The following is a 5,431-nucleotide window of genomic DNA, read 5'->3' on the forward strand; positions in this document are numbered from 1 at the left end:
TGATATAATTGGCAGATCATATAGAGAGAGAGATATATATATTGTGTAGTATGGTATTAGGGTTCAAATTTTCTCACTTTGTTTTTCATTTTAATTTACTGAATTTATAGTTTTGTCCTTGGTTTGGTTGTGTTTTGGTGTTTAATCTAAACTAAAGAATGTTTAAAATAATTGTTCCTTTCATTGTGTTAACTAGCTTTAGCACATCTTTAACAACTCTTTGCAAAATATTAAGGTAGGAGGAGATATGCATCGTTATCTAGTAAAGAATTTTAGAATGGTGTGATATAATTCTAGATGAAATATAGAACTTTTATGTATCTATATAGTTTTGAGACTGTACATAGAACAAATTCAAAACTTTTATATATTTGAATATGCCATAAAAAGAATAATTAAAAAATATATAGTTTTCTATCCATTTTTCCTCTATGCAAAAGTTATTTATTTTATGGTGGCGTTCTTTATTCTATAAATTGTAATTGCACCATTAGATAATAAAGTGGGTTGGATCAGTTCAATAATATTTTCACTAGGAATGCCAACATCTTTGGTACCAACTTTGATAATGTCTAGTGGTATTTTTTTAGATTTAGAATTTTTTTAACCTTGCACGCTTTTGCTTATTTTCTGTTCTGGATGATTCTTGAAAACTCACTGATGCATAAAATAATAGTCATGCTTATGTGGTTTAAACATACATGTAACAATCTTAAAAGCATAGTTAACATGTGGATTTTTGTTTCAAGTGTATGGATTTTATAAATCTTAGTTGATATATATGTCTTTTTTTGAGAGGACAAGAGAGATGTAAGGACTTGGCTTTGTTTCAATTAGATTGCCTTTTAATACGGAAAATATGCATATCATGAAAAAAAGTTGATTTATGGTTTGATAGTTCTAAATTCAGATGTGTACAATTAATTTTGAAAATCTTAATTGGTATTTTTTTTTATTTCTTTTACATAGCTATAGACATTGGAATTTGATGAAACAAGACAACGATATGAACACATAGAAACTTGTTTCATGAAATTTCGATGTCTCTAGGTTAAGATATAAGCCTTCAGTGTTTGATTGTCTTTTTTTTAAAAAATAATTTCATTTTTGGGATGAATTCTGGATTCGTCCCAGAATTTGGGACGAATCCAGGATTTGTCCCTAAATTTGGGACGAATTCTGGATTCGTTCCAGATTTCGGGACGAATTTAGCAACGAATTTTTTTCCTGTTGCAAACTTGAAACGAAATTTTTTTGTTGCAAAATTTGTTGGTTATTTGGGTCGAAATTTATTTTCGTTGGTAAAGTTGTCCCAATTTTGGGACGAATTTTTTTCGTTCCAAACTCTTGTCCCCAAATTTGTGTTTCTTTGTAGTGTCTGTTCTACTGGATTGGGTTGGGAAGTATATATTCAACTCAACGCGTTCATCATTTTGTTCTATATCGTTGAATTTCGGATGAGTGTGAGGAATCGATTCATCTTGCTTGTCTGAAAGGAACTCTCCTTTATAAAAAATTAATTTAATAGCTAACTCCTCTTATAAAAAATTAATTTAATATTATACTTGATCTTAGTCAAAATGTTGAAAAAACATACTTTCTATTGCCTACATTAGTTATTTATAGAAATTTTTCTAATTATAGTATTGTCAATTTAAGATGTAGAATTAAAAGAGAATCAGAGAAAATGAACTTTATATCTCTAATTAATACGTTTGTGGAAATTATTAATAAATTTTAAAAATATTTTTAATATGGAAAAAATATTAATATAATTTTTTTTTATAAAATTTTATCGAATTAATTGAGAGTTAGTTACGTAAGGAGACTTAATAAAACACTAAAATTAGTGAAATATTTAATTATAGAATTTATACTATTTAAATACTAGAATATGATGGTGTGATATAAACATTTGACAGAAATACTCCTTTTACCGTGGAGTGGAGGTTCTTATGTAAATATAATAAATACAATGATAATCTTAGTGCTGGCAGCCGCTGGTTGACGGTGGCCACTGGTAGCGTGATTGGCCGTTAGCTCGCAGCTGACTACTTAGTCAGTTGCTAGTTGGCAGCGCAGCTGGCCTCAAGTTCAGTAGGTCACTAAATCGAGTTCGTCCTGTCGTAAGCTCGTGGCTACAAATTCGATTCACAACATATTATTTTGTTATGTTTGTTTGTGATTACGTTTTACTATTTTATTTATTTTTTAGTATACTGTATTTGTTATTTTTCTCGGACTAAACTACTCTTCTTCAAATATAATTTAATAAATAGTTAATATGTGTTATTTCACATGGTTGAATTTAGATGTAGATTAAGTTAATATTTTAATGTATAACATGATATATGCATTTGACGATTTTAGTATTGGTATATTTATATTTATATTAATTTTAGAGTTTATTATCTTTGTTAGAGAGCTTGAAAGATAGTATTATTTGTTATTTGTCTGATCTGAAATCTAGGTTTTTGGTGATTTAGGTTGATAGATACTACAAGTTCAATATATATATAAAAAATTTAGATTTTTTTTGGTTCACTAAGTTAAATGTTCAATAAAAATTGAACATTATGTCTGATCTAACCTAGCAGGTTATTAAATGAAAATTATCCACACTATATTATCACTACAACAAAAACATTAAAAGACAACGGTTAAAAACCGTTGTCATAGGCCCTTTAAACCCGTTGTAACTGACACTGTTGTTAAATGTGCGGTAAAAGACAACGGTTTGAAACCGTTGTCTTTGACCACATTAGACAACAGTCATGCAACGGATTTAAAGTGTTGTCTTTTAATACCAAAGACAACAGTTCTGCAACAGTATAAAACCGTTGTAATTGCCAGTTTTGCAAAAATTTGATCGCAGATATGCTTTTGACAACAAATACACTGTTGTCTTTCTTCAAAATTTAGTTTAAAATCATTGTCTTTGAATACTTTTCACAACGGTTAAAAAATCGTTGTCTATGTTGATTAGAAAATGCATCGCGAATAGATAAAACATTATAATTCTTTTGCACACAAACTGGTACAACATATATACATTCACAAAAACTGTTTTCAACATATATACATTCAGTTGTCTTTTATACATCTCGTCTCAATCAAAGACTGGTACAACATATATGTACATTCACTTAAATTTATAAACTTCTACAATTACTACAAGCTATCCAAACATGACCACAAGTAGTTTATCAGACCATAACCACAAAAGATAAGACCATAAAATTAAGTTTGTCAGACCACAACAATCTTCACGTACTGGTCCGTTTTTTGCATACAGAATTTCATAGACTTAGCTTGCAAACCCAGATTTCTCCCTTTTCTGAAAATAAAATATAGTTAAAGCCATAGAAAAAAGTATAAACATGCATGTATAAACTGATAATCATTGCAAACTGATAATTGAAACGAATAAATCTAATAAACCACTACAAACTAAATTGATAATTGAAACAAACAAGCTCCAAAAGTAGAAAACTTATCAACATGTATAAATAATTATAAACTTCTTGCAGCTTTGCATCTTTTGTACAGTAGAAACCAAATTGTGAAGTACGTACATAAATCTGGACCTTCTGAAATGTTTAAGTAAAAGAATGGCCAAATAAGCACGAGAAACGTTGTCGCTTCACATTTTCATGAGTAGTCAAGCAAGTGAGCATGAAAAAAGTTGATGAATATATAAACTTGACATTATATCTTAAACCATGTATTATGTGAAAGCAGATAGAATAGCTAACAGCAGCAACAGAAAGAAGGAATCATAGAGGAAGTCATGTACCTTATGTCTCAACATTACAGCAGCAACACTCTAGTAAGATCTCAAAGCTTGAGGATGTGCAGTTTGCATAAAAACCACAAAGCAGTATACTGAGCAACTACCTTTTTCATCAGTATTTAAGTCGCATGCACCCTTTCTGAACATTGCTTTAAGTTTCTGTATGCGTTCAACATTTGAAGAATTTTTTTCAATCAATATATAAGAATTGGCAACCACTGTTATAGCCTTGCATATAGCAAAATGAATAAAGCTCAATGGAGTGAATAGCTTCATGTAGCTGAAACCAAAAAATTGGGACAAGCATAGCTTAATGGAGATGATGTAAGAATTGGCAACAAGTTAATTCCAATAAACTGACCAGTCCTGCCCCAACATGATCACGAATGAAAGTTGCATCGATGTATCGCTCTTCCTCTATAGCTCTCTGTGGCAACAAGAGTGCTTAGAATATAAATTAAATACAATAAGTGTATAAGACAAGTTTCATACATTCATAATAGTCAATGTTGCTCCAACAATATCCTTTTTGTAGCACCAGTTATGGCCAACTTCAGCTTTGCAGCTTCTCCATAATCCTCTCTTAAAATAGCCTCATTCAATTGTGACTGAAATAAGGCCATCACATAGCATGAAACTATCAGCAAAACTAAAGCCACAGTAGTATGAACAAAATTGTACACTAGAACATAATAAACTTGACTCTAACAAGAGGAAATCAAGTTTGGTATATTTAGTTAAGCTTCAACTTCTAATTTAGTGGTGTTGTTTGTGCTACTCTCTTTGGGCATAACAAGTCAGAGTGACCATGGTCCAAAACTTTGAACAAGACTGATTTTACCAGCTAGTTGATGGCCTATACCATGTGAATCATTTTCATATAACCTTTACAAACCTATAATAAGATCTGAACTAACATTGGCATAAACCAAATTGTGCTAACTATACCAATTTTATGGATCAGTATAACTGTTAGAACCAGCTGATATCATTTCAACCCGTCACAAGTGAAAATATTTGTGACCTATACCATATGTTGCTTTCGTTTTTAAAAATCATTGTTTTAAAAATGCACATGAATACTCATTTTCATTAGATTAGGAGTCTCCAATACGGAAGCTGAAAAATGCACATATGAAAATATTCACCCTTGTTTTATCTCGTATAACAAACAATAGAGTAGTCTTACGAGGACAAAACCGTCTCAGCATCACCTGTCATGAGGTAAACGAAAGCAACTAAGCAAAACTCAAATTAAAAGTATATGTAAAAAAGTTATTGTAAGACTCAATTTGTTCAGGGGAATATGGTTTGGTTGAAGCAGCAATTCGCCAGCTCCTACTCTGCAAGCAAGTACGTGCTGAATTCAAGAGTAAAGCCAACAAGTAGGAAATTAATGGGTAATTATGAAGAATATTTTATTATTTTTTACTAGCTATTAGCTAGGCCATAATCACTACAGCTGTTCTGGTTATGGAACTTGTTGGCTGATGCCTTCATGTATTCGTCAGTTAAATTTATATCAGAGTTCATAAATTTGAACCATAATGATGAAAAAGATGCACTTAAGGAGGAGACTTAATTTTTTTTGAGACTTACTCAAGTGGGGATTTGAAAACAAAGAAGCATGCACCAATT

General features: G+C 30.8%; 1 long non-coding RNA gene across 1 annotated transcript; it reads right to left on the reverse strand.

The window, feature by feature from the left end:
- Positions 1 to 3,802: 3,802 nt before the first annotated feature.
- On the reverse strand, positions 3,803 to 4,324 carry LOC122017886. The gene is made up of 3 exons (XR_006121484.1): positions 4,286 to 4,324; positions 4,155 to 4,220; positions 3,803 to 4,073 (listed from the first exon to the last, which is right to left on the reverse strand). It is a non-coding gene; the product is annotated as an uncharacterized LOC122017886 (long non-coding RNA).
- Between the last annotated feature and the right edge of the window lie 1,107 nt (positions 4,325 to 5,431).

Source organism: Zingiber officinale, chromosome 8B (genome assembly GCF_018446385.1).
Source record: "Zingiber officinale cultivar Zhangliang chromosome 8B, Zo_v1.1, whole genome shotgun sequence".
Classification (NCBI taxonomy): Eukaryota; Viridiplantae; Streptophyta; class Magnoliopsida; order Zingiberales; family Zingiberaceae; genus Zingiber; species Zingiber officinale.